This window comes from Rhagoletis pomonella, unplaced genomic scaffold (genome assembly GCF_013731165.1).
Source record: "Rhagoletis pomonella isolate Grant_MI unplaced genomic scaffold, Rhpom_1.0 Rhpom_scaffold_00002, whole genome shotgun sequence".
In the NCBI taxonomy this organism is placed as follows: domain Eukaryota; kingdom Metazoa; phylum Arthropoda; class Insecta; order Diptera; family Tephritidae; genus Rhagoletis; species Rhagoletis pomonella.
Genome location: NW_023458556.1, coordinates 43,271,223 through 43,287,174, shown reverse-complemented (window position 1 = coordinate 43,287,174; position 15,952 = coordinate 43,271,223). Strand labels below are relative to the sequence as shown.

The window sequence follows — 15,952 nt, the reverse complement described above, 5'->3', positions numbered from 1 at the left end:
GTAAAATCCTAAATAAATTTAAAATATGTACTTATTCAGGCAGGTTCTGCAATTCACTTCCGAGCGAATTTCAATCCCTATCAATTTGAAGTCAAAGCGAATTTTATTGAGATTTACTCAGAAGTGAAATGCAGAAACTGCCTGATTTGCATATAGTCGAGAGCGCAGAGACGCCAAAGCGTAGCTTCTCAAAACTACTCGTTTTCAAACTCAAAAACTTGTTATCTCATCTTGTCAAAATTTAAAGACGCGAGGATTCTCATCGGCAAGACATATATACATACATACGTATGTTTTTAGAGATATCGCGTATGAAAATCACTTATGCTCAATTTCGTCAATTTTTATCAAGCCCGATTTTTGGTTATTTTTATGTAGCAATTTTGAAGAAAATCGATTCACATGTTCCTGTAAATAAATATTACATAAAAAAACTAGTTTAAAACAATTAAATGGGATTCCTCAAAAACGATAAAGAATTGCACAAGAAAAAATTTGAAAGGTAATAAAAATTTTAAATTTCAGGTCTGCTGTTTAAGTCTATTAAATTTTAGTAAAATAAAGTGCAAGTTTTAAGTGGTTAAGAAATTACGTAGATTTTTTATTTTTTTTTTTTGTGTAGATTTCGAGCACACTTTGTACACTACTTACATATGTATGTATATGGGAGAAAATGCTTAGCACCGTAAGCAAAAAAAAAAATTAAAAACCTTATATTCATATCCCAAAAATTTCTAAGGAGTTTGAAGACAATGTCATTTTCCATAACAGTTTCAAATACCTGATCTGCTGCATTTTGGCCAAATGTTCAGATGGCTTGTTTCAGATAATCCATTGTGACCTGCAACCAGAACAAAACAAATTCGTTTTGTTTACTCACATAATTTATCGGAGACTGGCACTGTCGAGCTAGTTTTGAAGGAGTTAAAGAGCTGACCATAAAACTTCTGTCCGACCACCTATCTATTTATCTTACATGCATTTCCTTTTCTTGAGAATTACAAGTACCACGAGAGAAGTAAACATTATCTCCGAATTATGAATCAAATTATTTAAGGAAGGCTGGCAACCCCTAAATTACACTCTGCTTAGTGTCTGGCGAAACGTCAACGCTTGAGATCACTCTTTTATTGCTTGCTTAATACTTTTGCTGTCGCTAAAATGGCCGAGGGTCAGCACAGATTTGAACTACAAGCTAATAAAATTTACTCATGTGCATGAGATTCATAAGGGGAATTCACAAACATGCCATTAAGCATGTATGTTTTTATGTTGTTAAGTATATATACATATCTTTGTACATATTTATTTACGTATAATTTTTGCAGCCATATATACATCGATGTATGTCTGACATACATATTCCTTTACATACATACATATGAAAGTGTGTATTAATATACATATGTGAGTAGCGATACTACATTGTAATAGAAATGTGCCATGTGCTTTTTGTTTATTCTAAATTAAAATAATTTTTACTACATAAGTATGAACTGTGTAAATTGGACTGTCTTGCATGTATACGAGGAATGGGGTTTATCGTGAAAGTGGCAAATGAAAGTGAGGAAAGCATACTAAATTCAGAATTTAGTATTTCTACAGCAAAAATACATGAAAATAACTATGTACATACGTAGGTATAGTTATGGAATATAATTAGCAAATGATCTCAGCAAAGAAGGGATTAGTGAGTACGATTCTAAAAATGTATAGAGCCACATACGTCAGCAGGTGAGCTCATACACGTAAATTTGCTTGTAACTCAGACACATTTACAGTTGCATGAAACTAATTAACAACGATGACAACTCAAATACTAACAGTCCAATTTTTTGGTCTATGTCCTGAGGATTTTAATTCAACTTTAACATCTTAGTACTATATTTAACTTCAAATAATAATGCATTCTTTGAAGCTTGATACTCAAAACGGTCGTCCAGCTAATTAGCTACGATTGACTTGTATTTATTAAAACGTATTTATTTCATTTTTCAGGTTAATATTTGGTACCAAAGCTACTACTTTCGATCATATCTCAGCATCTACGTGGCAGCAATCCCCTGAATTTCGTTCAATTGAAATTGAAATGATGTTCTATTACTTTTTGTACTTATCCGGAAATTCTCTGAAATTTCCAACATTGCAAAGCCGAATATTTTTGCTTTAAGTGCATTTCTGCCTAAATATGTAATCCCCAAAAGGACCTAAAACTGTTATTTTGCGCTCCGTCTACTGACTTGTGTGTCAGTATCCTGCTAGAAAATCCACGATCCTGTCAAATTGACATCAGTAAGTAGAAACAATACCTATAATCATTCATGACTGATACTTGCTTAAATTAGACCGAACGTTCTCCTTTTGTGAAGATAGTTCCAATCGCTCATCATGACATAGCATGCCAAAGTATTGTGATGCCGTCGGAATATTTAATAGCCTATTTCCACCAACAGCTTAACTGCAATTAAGAGCTCAGATAAGTACCAATTATTTTAACATGGTGTGATTGGCAATGATTATTTTTTACTTTTTGCGTTCATAAATTCGTTTACTTGTACTTAATATGACCAATTATCCCGTTCGAGTGATAATCTCGTTTTTCCGAGGGGCATAAAGTGCAGTTAAGGCTTGGTGGAAATGCCCTATAAGTGTTGTTATAGTACAAAGAGAACCCAGGTTCTGGTATTGCGGGTGGTGAAAGTTTATTTTCTTATCTGGCACAATCCTATTTAACTTTGTTTAATCACAAAACTACACAATTTTCCACTCACTAAGAGTCTAGAGGGGGTATTTCTTTGCGAACTCTAATCGATTTTCTCTATAATATCCGGAGAGCAACGGGTTCTTCCACAAATTCCAAAGTGTCCCACTGCACGAAATCGTTCTTTTGCGGTTGTTATGCTTCATTATTTTTCATAAATCGCAGACAGAACATTATTTTGCGTCGTGTCCTTTTTAAAATTATATATTATATACACAGAGTTTATTTCCTCCTTCGATGGAACTAAAGAAATCATATGAGCAAATCTCAAGGGTTTTTTTTTTTGGTGTCACTCCCTTCTCTCGCCAGAAAAAAAGTCAAAGCATTCTTCTTGCATTTATGTATTTCAAGCAATGGAATTCCAGAAATAAGTTAAATAAAAAATAAATCAAGTATCTGAACAGTTTAAGCCTTAAAACGTTTATTTGTTTCGGGAAGTTTTTAGATAGAATGTCCATATAATAGAGGCAATGAAATTTTGCACCAAATGCAGGATATCTGTGAAGTTTCGAAAGTGTGGCACCAAATTAAAAAAAAAGTGGCAGCTATTTTGTAAATTTTGAACTTTAACGGGTTTTCATTTTAAAAGTTTAAGATACCTCAAAATTTTAACACTAGAGTAATAAAACTAGTGCACCCCAAATGCAAAAGAATTACATTGTTTATAAGATGACGATAATTTACGAAATAAAAATTGCAATTTTACAATTTTTATTGGCACACACGAAATTTATTCTAAAATTGTTATATGCATGAAGAAATGAATATATAGATTCGTGAAGAATGCTATAGGAAAATATTCCACGACTATATTTAATTACTTTTAAATAATATGACTTTTAAGTTAAGGCGTTCTAGTAAACGTGTTAGCTGGCTGTGTATGGTGCTACGCGGCGTATACGCTACATACGCAACTACGGGTATATGAGCACGAGTTGTTATTTAGATTTTTTTATTTTTATCTTTTTTAAGATTTTATTTAAATACAATTTCGCAAAGAAATCTTGTTCTTTATACTAAACTGACGAAAAAAGCTGTCTAACACATTTTTGTCGAAAAATGAAACAACTCGTGAAATTTGCTCATATGCGTTGCTCTATTGTACTAAGTACATATGTATGTATGCACGATTGCTTTACTTACTGTTGTATAAAATCTTTAGTAAGTCTTTTATAATATTTTTTTTTCTTTTTCTAGCCAATGCTTCGTTTTACTGAAAACCATAAACATTTTATCTCATACTTTAAATCAATTTTTGTTATTAGTAGTTCTAAATCATCCATCTTCACGAGTGCATTTGCACCTACATATGTATGTGTGTATATAGTATGTAGAAGTATGTGCATACATACATACACACATAAATAGATCAATAAAAACTAGTGCACATTAGGAATGTTAATCCCAGTATCCCAGGCCAAATATAGTAAAATTGCGTTTTTAGTTTTTCACTCTGACGTCAGTAATTCAGAAACTACAAAAAAATTCAGAGAAATGTGCTTGGAGAAGAAGTATGGGTTTTAATGAGGGAATCCTGTAGAATTTAAACAGATTAAAGTTTTTGGTGCAGATAGACTAATAAGTACTGAAAATGTCCTTTTAAAATTTTATCCTTGAAATTTCGCAATATTTGTTCTTGAAAAAATTATATGTTAAGGACTTACATAAACTCGATAACATTCTCGAATTTCATCCGTCTAACTTTATTAGCTTAAAAAATTACCTATTCCTCCTTGTGAATCCAAAAAATTTATTTTTTTTTTAATTTTAAAGAAATTTCCTCTTGCATATTTTAATTCTACATTGCACTGAATTATTTAAATAATTTTTGGAATGAATCATATCTATGAAATTACAAAGTCCTTTAAAATAAATTCTGACCTCAGAGACAAAAAATAAAAACGTCACTTTAAATAAGAAAGTAGGTTTCAAACCCATTTATTTATTATTTATTTTATGGTAGGAGAGCTTCTCAAACTATATAGAAGCAATCTTTTCGATTTAAGTTGTTGAAAAGTAATGAATATCTAAATCCCGGGACTAATCCCGGGATCCCGAGATTGTGATAACGACATACCGAAAATCCCGGGATCGGAAAAAGCTGAAAATGAACATCCCTAGTGCACATATTTAAATTGTGTATTTACATATTTCGAATATGTTTGTAGTAAATAATAACTGATAAGCTAACTGCAACAGAATACAAATATGAAATGTGTACATAATAATTATGTTCATACATATGTATAAGCAAACAGTTACGCTTTGAATTTTACATATAGCGCGTCCTCGTACAAACAAACAGAAGTCAAAACCGACAAACGGCAAAAACAACAACTCAACCAAGTATATAAATATACGCAATCAAATTTATTTGCATACACATGTATTTATATTTTTTAACCTCCTGCGTTTTTCCAACATTTTCACTCATTGTTGTTTTTGCTTTTCTTCTTCCTTTATTGCCATTTCCAGTGGTCAATGCCGGTCATATTCGTACTAAACGTTGAGCGCTACCGATCGAGCGTTAAATTGTAAAATTCATATTTCGATGCGCGCAACGTGCGCCATCAATCGTACGCACACACATATTTACTCAAAATGCGTTGGTATTAGTGACTTTATGCCTTTGCGTGTGTTTATGCTCACTGTACACTCGCTGTCTGTTGTCAATATGACAGCCTATCATACTTCCGTTTCGTAAATTGTGCACACAGTGACGGTGTCGAAGAATAAATAAAAAAGGATTTGTACATAAATAAATATTATGCAATAAGTAAAAAAAAATAAGTAAATAAATACTATCGGATGTGTACAATGTGGCATGCGCCGAGGCGCTTAGTTATCTCTCAAAACAAAAACCACTTCAATGGAAGATTTGTAAAAATTATAATTTTTTGCTTTCAATACCTTATTTTCTTAAGGTAAACATTGATTGTATATGCTTTTTTATGCCATAGATTTCCTTATCTTCGAATGGAATCAATGTTCAAACAAATTTTAATTTTTTATAATTTGCTCCCTGGTATAGGTAAAACAGATTTCTCTAAATATTTTTCATCCAGCTATTTTTATGCACACACACATTTTTGCTTTGCTTATTATTGAAGATGAGTCAGCGGACAAATACCTAGTCCCAAAAGGGATAATAAAATTGGACAAATGATGGACTAAATTATCGAACTAAACGGAGACTTATTTGATAAAAAAAAATGGGCCGGGCGGGACTTCTGGAGCAGGGGTGCGGTGAACTTCTTTACGGATGGATCGAAACTGGATGGCAGGGTTGGGGGAGGGGTCGGTCTTCTGTCGAGAGCTTTCCATCACCAGTTCAGCCTCCCGGACTTCTGCAGTATATTCCAGGCAGAAGTAGCTGCTATCAAGGAGGCGGTAGATTCACTGCTAAGGAGCGTTATAACAGTCAGAGAAGTGAGCGTATATTCTGATAGTCAAGCGGCTATCAGGGCCTTGAGTTCGCTAGAGGTGGGCTCTAACTTGGTTAAGGAATGTCTGCTCTCTCTTTCGGCCGCGTCGGAACACTTCTGCATTAGACTTATTTGGGTTCCGGGTCACAGCGACATTGGGGGGAACCACGTGGCTGACGAGCTGGCCAGGGAAGGAACTCATGAAACGTTATCACCGGATAAAGAGCGGCTGGAGGTGCCATTGATCACTTGCGGTACACTCTTAGATATATGGGCCTCATGTCAGCTCAGCGAACGCTGGGCGAATACCACGACATGCGCGATCGCAAGGTAATTTTGGCCAAGGGTGGGCCGGCGGCGGTCGAGGGCACTCCTCACACTCACAAATCCACAGCTCTCACTTCTGGTGGGGGTTTTAACGGGTCACTGTCCTATCGGTATTCACGCGGCAGTTGCCTGGAAGAGGACGAGGTAGAATCACCTCAACACTACCTTCTTAAATGCCCAGCGTTTGCGATAATAGGTTAAAGTACTCTGGCTCTCAATTTCTAAATAGCCTCGAGGAGCTCTGGGGCATTGAGATCAGCCGTATTAGTAAATACATAATCGGCTCGGAGCGTTTTACCGATAAAGTTTAGGGGGCCGTTCCAAATTGTGGTATCACAAAGGACAATCTTATATTGTCTAAGTGAGCTCCGGTTACACGGGGCTGCCACCTTACCTAACCTAACCTAACCTCACCTAACCTAACCTAATCTGTCATAGCCATCTGCGCTCTCATTGATTGTGTTGACAACAGAGACGTACTGCCATCTTTGTCTTGAACCTTGAGAGTTGCCAGGTCATAATATTTTTGATTGTCGCGAAACAGGAACATTTTAATGAGAAGTTAACTGAAAATCAAAAGTAAAAAGTTCTAAAATTTCGTGACAGCGGCTATTCAGCACCCGAAAAAAAGTTATACAGAATTGTTTGGGATATCAGGAGTGGAGAGAGCTACGAGTTATCATTCCGTTAGTTCACGGCTCGAGACATTTATTTAAAATTTAATTATTGAGCCTTTGAACGCTTTCGAGAGAACTACTTTTAAGCTAGATCTACATATGGCCCTATTAGCGTCTGGATGCGCTGGCTTGGGCGTGTTGTACGCATGGAATGATGACAATCCCATAAAAAGGTTCTTCGACTCGGCAACCATTGGTGGGCAACGAAAGTGTACAGTAGGATCTACGACTGGCGGAACTTTGCAAAAAAATTCGCCATTTTGAAGAAGAAGAAGAATGATTACAAATTGAAGGGCTTAAAATTGGTTATATAAAAAAATAAATTGTACTTGAAGAAACCCGTAATTTAAGCCCCTATTTCAACCCCCCTTCAACAAACTAATATCTACGTATACACCTTCTCTGTCTTTGTGCTTCCTTAACGAACCCAATACAATTTTCCCGCAATTCGAAGTTCCCCAATGACCGGCCAAACGACAGGCCATCAACGTCAACGTCAACATCAACGCCATTAGAGCTTAAGCATAAACATTAGTTTCAATATTAGTGACAAAAGGGAAAATACAACTACAACGTACATATATGTAAGTTTTTATGTTTGCATATATTAATATGCATTTGGACAGGCACACGCAGATGTGTGAGTGTAAAACTTTTTCAAAATTCATATTCAAACCCAGCCCAACAATAAATATGAATATGGCGCGTTTTGTGATGTTATTGTTTTTACTGCTATATTGTTGTTGTTAGTTGTTAGTGCAGCATGGCAAAATATGGTTGAAAACAACAGGAAGAAATATTTAATTAAAATTAGCCACAATGGCCACCGGCACCGTAAATTGATGCGATCTGACGAGAATATTTACGTAGAATGAATAGTTATGCCAGAGCGATGACAATTGTGTGGTGTTTCGAGTTTTGTTGCTGCTCTGTGACGATCGGAATGATCATCATTGAGTAAACCGCTGTTGAAAAACAAAAGTGAATTTTAATACTACGAGTACAGTGTTGTGACGCAATCGTTTGCTTTGTGTATGAAAGCTTGAATGCCTACACGCTTTCAACAAATTATTGAGGACCTTTATTTTGAAGAAAATTAAACGAGGAATGTAGTTTTGTAAATTACATATTATTCCTATTTCTTTTTACAACGCTTTTATTGTCAGCTGAATTCACATTCTATTGCAGCGCTAAAATTCTACACACTACTGTAACTGCAGCTGGCCTCGGTCAACTTGCCATCAATTGCTGCCAAAAAGTCGATCGCCAATCAATTGACAGTTTAACAATTCATTTAAGTCATCAACCCATGACGATCGACTTGTCCCTTAGCGGTGAAAAGTGCAACAGTGCTGCTCCTCTATTGCGTGGAGCACTTGTCTGTAAGGCAGGGCATGGCAATTGAAAATTGAGGCACTTGTTGTTGTTTTGCTCCGACCACTTGTTTGTCGTAGGCTGTCGTAGGTTGGCAGTTTTTTCTTTCTTATTTCTTTTGTAGACTTGTTTTGCTTTCTTTTCTTTTTAATTAGTTTAAGTTATTCGGTTTATGTAGTACTGCTACTTTCTTGCAGTTGTGCATGCTTATGTATTTTCTTAGCTACATACATACATATATGTATATGTATGTGTATGCAACATGTCTACAGTACTTTGCGTAATGCATAATTAATTTCAATCGGAAATCGGAATTATGGGTTTTCCTATACATTGGTTTTTTTGTGTGTTTGTATGCGCGAACCGTTTGTTAACTAACTACACATACTTCCTTTCCGGGTCAACAATGGCTGCGCATGTGCTTAGGCCTGTGCACGCATGAGTGTGGGTACTGGGAGGTGGTCAGGTTGTCTTGGAATACAGTCATTTGACAATCAACTGAACGTTATTATTGGATTTCTTTTAATCACGGGACTTTGGAGACTTTAACAAATATCTTTTTGAATTTACATATGTAGTTGATTTTTGAAAAGTTTTCATAACGATCCCATTTAAGAAAAGCACATCAAAAGGGAGGCAAATGTAGTATTACTTCAGAAAATACTTTGGCAAAAAATTACGGACTGAGCTCACAGCTGGAGTTGCGGACATGAACTAGAAAGATACAGCTCATGATTCTTGCCAGAAACTGGAAAATTAAAGGGACCCACAAATATAGATAACAAGCTCACTTCCCCACATTCGACCAAAGCAAAGCGACAACAGTAATAACGAGGCAAATTTATGAAGAAATTTACTCAAAATTAAGGCAAAGCTCTGGCCCATTTTCACCACCAGAGTACCATCTTCCCCGCTTTCTCGAATGCTACCCTTTTTGTGAGAGATTATACGCCAGTGCTTGATGTCAAGCCCCGAATTTTGGGCACGGAGGCATGAAAGCACGTCTGCCATTTTTAGATCGGGATTCAACCAGCAAGTACGCTTGCGAGCACTACAATTCTTCTCTGAGATTGCATTGGGCTAGGCACGAGTGATCATAGCCAGTTTTCTTTCTCTTATATCGTTCTTCAAATGATTTCGATGTCACTGCATTCACCGAAGCACAACAGGTTTCCGTAGGTGTAATCTCCGTCGATCTGGCCTCTTCCGAGATGCACTAAGGGGGATATCCCTCAAGAGGGTTTCTTCTGCCTAAGTTTCGTTTCTACATTCCGCCTCCGTCTTCTCTTGTTGTGGGTCGCTGGCAGCAAGCTGCTTCCCCACGTACAACCTTTGCAAGCGATTGGTCCCCTTCCTACTCTGAAGAACAGTTGATTGGTACTACCTCATCGCTATTTTCCATGATATGCTTCCAGTCGTTGGTAGAGGAGATTTTAGTGCTGGTTGGGGTCTCCAAAATCAGTACCTCCAACTAGATTATTAGCAGCCTTTCATTGTGCCATCACCGAAATGATTGCTGTTTTGTCCCCAACTGCCAGAGTTGGTGTGTATTTCACTCGGTATTTTTCTTGTCATCATCCCCCTATTTCCCGAAACGCACTTATGCCAATCGGACACTCCCACCACGCGATTTTAGTCGCCCTTGCGACAAGCGTGTCTTACTGCGGCCATATTCTCACCCTTTGCTCATATGATTATTATTGATTAATTATTGAAATTAGAGCCATCTCAGCTATGTTCAATAATTTATTTCTTGTTTCGGTGATACATACACTCCCAGTCATTTGAATAGCACACCCTTTCGATCGTCAGTATGTATAGTTTTCCTTACGTTTGTTTAATATTCACAAATTTTTTATAAAAATATTGCATATTCTACGTTTAAAATCCGATGTTAAAATTTTATGCAAATTTAAAAAAAAATGCCAACAAAAGGGTGTGCTATCCTAAAGACCTGCAGCGCATAAGTTAATAATATATTCAGTAAAGTTTCGGATATGCAGTTTTGTAGCCCATACAATTTTAGTATAACAAAGCGCAAGCTTCAGGTGGCTACAAAATACCGTTGATTTTTGACAATTTTTTTGTTAACGGTGCTGCGCATTTTCTTCCATATAAAAATTTTTCGAGTATACTTTGTATCGAAGAAAATGCATCACACTGTAAAAAAAATCATCAAAAATCGAAATTATCAAAAATCGCTATTTTACAGTCACTTGAAACTTTCACTTTGTTATACTAAAATTGCATAGTCTACAAAAATGCAGATCCTTAGGATAACACACCTCTTTGTTGGCATGTTTCTTAAATTTGTATAAAATTTTTAAATTGAATTTATATGTAGAATATGCTACATTTTTATAAAAAATTAATGAATATTAAACAAACGGAAGGAAAACTGTACGTCCTGAGGATCAGAAGGGTATGGTATTCAAATGACTGGGTATGTACATATTTTCTAAAATGTACCGAATTTCTAAGACTCGATAAAAATCACCACTAAAAATATAATACTATAAATCAGTGAATATTTTTGAACGTGCATGTGTGTTTGTCTGTCTTGAATAGCTTGGTAGATATGTATGTATATTGCTAGCATATGAACGTCCTTGCAAATTCACGCAAAAACGCCAAATTTTCTCAATGAAAAGTAAAAGCAGACAGTTTAAATCACATCTTTTTGGCACAATATTCATATATTAGGCCGGATCGGCTCCCATATTAAAGTAAAAGTTTTTAATCAACCCATAGTTTTAAAACCTTATTCGCTAGGTTTTTGCCGTCATTGACCCTTACTCTTCTGAGGAACAGCCAAAATCGAGTTTTCTTTATGAATTTTTTATTCATAATCCTACCGTTAAGATGTGATAGATGATTTTAAACAAATTTTTGCCATCAATACATATACATAGCACCTTAACATAACTAAATTTGAATTCAGTCGGGTAAGAAAGCTTATAGACTAGGACTCTTTTTCGCGACCCAGTCTAGTAGACATACATACATGCATATTCGTACTACATACATACATATATTCAGTTGTCTGCTATGGCGCCTACTTTAGTTTTGATGGACATGTCTGTTGATTGAACTAATCCATTTACTTAATGATGCGACGTATTTTATTGGCAATTGATCAACACGAATGCATAAACATTTTGTAACAATTAAAAAAACAAGCAGCACCATTTTATGCAAAATCGCAAATTATTTGTTTTGTCAAATTGCCAACAAGAAAAAAATAAATAGAATTGTATATAAGTGTGTATGTATGTAAATATGTTTTTAGTATACCCACGTATGTAGCAAAAATAGCAAATACTAAATTTTTTAAAAAGTTAAATTTGTACATATTTAAGCCTCAAAAAATGTACATATTTTCGAAAAAAGTTTCGACACCCAATACAAATACAACATCTAAATTCTCTCGCAGTTAAATGCGCAGCTGTCTGACAGTAAATACAAATGACACGTGCTAGTGAGCAAAAAGAAAAAACAAAATATCGAATAGACATATTTAACATGTCTTTAGCGTGAAGAGTTATGCTAAGATTAACACAATTGTGTATGGCTTATGTTATTTATGTATTGTGAAAAGTGAAAATTTCAGCTGCGAATTGTTTATTTTTGCATACATTATGCGTGTAAGTGCATATTCATCTGTATGCGAGAGTTTGCAAGTGTATTGGAAGTTTTGCAAAATAGAAACCATGGTTGCAAATAGTCAATGATAGGAGAATGCTGGCAAAAAAAACATTAAAATTTTTTTTTGAATATACTTTTTATGGAAAAATGCGCGAACAAAAAATTTCCAAAAATCAACGGTAAGTCCTAGCTACTTCAAACTTGCACTTTGATGTACTAAAATTCATTGTGCTACGAAGCTGTATACCGAGGATGTTTCTAATAATTATATTTAAAAAGGTCAACATTTTGATGAAACTGTCGAATTTTGATAATTTTTGTACAAAGTTTGTAATTTTGACTTACGCGGTTTTTGTTAGATAACGAGTTACACTTTCATAAATAAATAATAAACATTAAATAAACGAAAGAAGAATAACCAGAACTTGTTAAAAATGTCTCTTTCCTATTTACATTTTCGCCACCGTACATATATTGGTCGAAAAAATTAAAGCCGCACCACATTTTGACAAGTTTTAACATACTTTTTTTTGTTATTTAATTTTAGTTATTTTTTTTAATACATGCTTTAACAAACCCGATTTCTAACTTTATGCAATAAATTAAAAAAAAACAACGAACTTTCGTAAAAATTTCGAACTTTTTAATTCTGAAATATTCTGAGTATGCAGTTTTGTAGCCCATTGAATTGTAGTACAAGTTTCAAATGGCTATAAATTACCGTCAATTTTTTTTTTGTCGAAGACGTTAAGGAAAAATCCATATAAAAACAAATTGTGTATATTCGCTACATGGAAGCAAATGCGACAAACAAAATTCTAAAAAATCAACCGAAATTTTTAGCCACTTGAACTTTTACTTTATTCTACTAGAATTTAATATGCTGCAAAACTGCAGAATCTTTCTAAGAAATACAATTAAAAAGCTCGAAGTTTTTACTAAGGTTTGTTGATTTTTTTTTTTAATATTGCGCAAAGTTTGGAACTTGTTTTTTTTTTTAAGAATGAACTTGCCAAAATTGTGGTGCAGCTATAATTTTTTCAACCACTGTATGTACGTCTCATGTACGATTTTGGATAGTATGTCTGTCAATATTTGCATAAACATTTTATGTTGCAAATACAAACTAAATACATACATACGGGCACTTGTAGGTCTACGAAGTTCACATACGAGCGCACTTCAACAAAATAAAGTCTGCAATTTAGGCAGCCCTCTCAGTCACGGAATCAATGTACATATTTATGCATCAACGTATTTTCATAGTCAAAGTGTCAAGTCAGTGGAGATGTGCGGCGCAGGCGAACAAACTGTTGACAGTGACAGCAATTTACTGCTTGTTGCCAATGCAAAACATACATATACATATACAAAAAAAAATATTGTCTATATACTTACGTACACACATACATACGTATGTAGGTTTGTGTATAAGTAAGAAAAAGCGAAAATAAATGCTACAAAAAATCAAGTTAAGCAGCCGCACGCCACTGACGTCTTCGCCAATCAAGCTATGTAAGTCACATCTTGATGAACACTACATTTGTACTGCAAACTGAGCAACAACAGTCATGAAAAAAGAATTAGCTTTAAAATGCATTCATTTATACATAAAATTCTTATGTACATATGTGCAAACACATTGGCGTGGATGCTGTGCCTGAAAGATCCCAATTCGCCACAGAGCGAAGACGAGTTCGAATCTTTTGGGTGAACTCGAAACGGCGTCGAAACGAAGTCGTTTTTTCATACAAACCGCCACGTCGTTCCGATGTCGTTTTTCCTCATCGAATCGAAGTCGTTTCGGTGTCGATTTGGTGAAGTCGTTTGGGTGAACTCGAATCGACGTCAAATTGAATTCATTTTTTCATTCATTCAATTGCGACCCGCCGCCGAGTCGTTGTATGGCCCTCCGGCGAACCGTGCTTTTCATCGAACGCGAACGTCGTCGGCGAACAAATTGTTCACCGGAACGAGTCGGAAACGACGTCGTAACGAAGTCGTTTGGCAAATTGGGATGAGACTACAACGTATGTACATATGTACAGATGTATGTACATATGTATTTACCCTACTGGAAGTTGTCTGACTGATATTTTTTCTGTCGGAACTAACCCAAAATAACACGTTTAGAAAATAACACGCTCAGAGTATATACCGCCCATTTTACTGTTTTGTATTCCCAGATTACAGTTTTATATCTGAACAATTTACGAATAAATCAAAACTTTATTGGGTGTTACAATCAGGGACCGAGAACGCGTTCCAGGTTTAGTTTAGTTCTGCACGAGAACAAAATCCACACCGTTCCCACAAAAGAACCAAACGAGAGCAAAAGTATTGAGCGCAGTTTTCACGGGAACAAAATGAGAATAAAAGGTTTGGTAACTTTTCCGTAAACAACAAAATGCGAAAAAAAACTCTCGGAAACGTTCTCAATAAGAACTTAATGAGAACGAAACTATCGGTAACGTTTCCAATGGAAACAAAGTGGGAACAACAGTAACCTGAACGTATTCCAGAAGGATCAAATAGGAACTCTGGGGAACGTTCTGCTAGAGAACAAAAGTTTTGAGAATTTAGCTGATGAAAAATCGTTTCAGTGAGAATTACGATTGTTGATTCTAAGCCAAAGGAAAGCTCAGCTGGGTCATTTCAACTTCCAGATCGTTTATCATTATGGTGAACTGTCCATTTATAGAAAAAATTTTCTTTTTCTGTGCAGCAAAAGTTCGTGTCTTAAGTCTTTCGTTGATTTAATTTGGATATTTATTTTTCAGTTCTTTTTTTAATAATTTTAATATTCGAACATTTCAAACTAATGAACGCTATGGAAAAAATTTTGCTCTCACTTTAATTTTTCGCGAATAGTTCAGCGAAAATTTGTTCTCATTTCGTTCTCTGTCAGAAAGTTCCTTAGACTGTTAGAAGTCCGGTAATTTGTCTAATTAAATGGCGCTCTAGACAAATGAGGGAGTCGAACCTTTTCTTGTCGTAGCTGGCCCAGATTTTACCGGTTCTAAATATATGTGGGTTCTTTCGACAAACTTTTATTTGCCTTCTCGACGAAGCGTGATTTAACAATGTTTTTTGCTGGTAAATACATAGTGGGTATGCCCGCAACAGGACAGGAGTTGACGTCAACAAACCACGCTGTTGTTGTTGCTTTCCTATTTAAATTTTCTTTTGTTAAATACACTGAGAGCTGTCGGTATTAAAAGCGATTGATAACAATTTGAAAGCTCTCTTTGGGGGCACATGATTTCCTACTGGGTGCCGAAATAGTGCATAGGCATTGCGCCTGAGTTGAAATTCAAACAAATAAAAAATTGAAAAGAGAAAACGTGAAATAAAAGCAATTTTCATTAATGTTTACAAAAGAGTTCTATCCAACGTCTTTTCGCTGAGTTTTACTACTTTTATATGCATCTGTATGCTTGCATGGTTGCATGTATGTAAGTATGCATATATTCACATTTGTATCTGCACATGTTTGCTTAGACGAACATTTAAGTTTTTGTTTACAAATCTGTTTTACAATGAAAATAATCAACATCTGGGACATGTGTGCTATTTTTGTTTTAGTATGTACATATGTACATATGTATGCATATCCAACTGCCAGATTGTACTTTTGCATGTGCATACATACTCGTACAATAGATGCAGTCAGATAGCAAGAAGTCGGCATAAATAGCGCAACAGCAACAGTTCCTGCGTCCTTCGTTGCATGCCACATAAAA

General features: G+C 35.3%; 1 protein-coding gene across 1 annotated transcript in view; it reads right to left on the bottom strand.

Annotated features, from left to right (window-relative positions):
• Positions 1 to 15,952, bottom strand: part of LOC118733639 — a 66,268-nt gene that overhangs the window by 35,595 nt on the left and 14,721 nt on the right. The gene's annotated exons all lie outside the window — the stretch shown is intronic.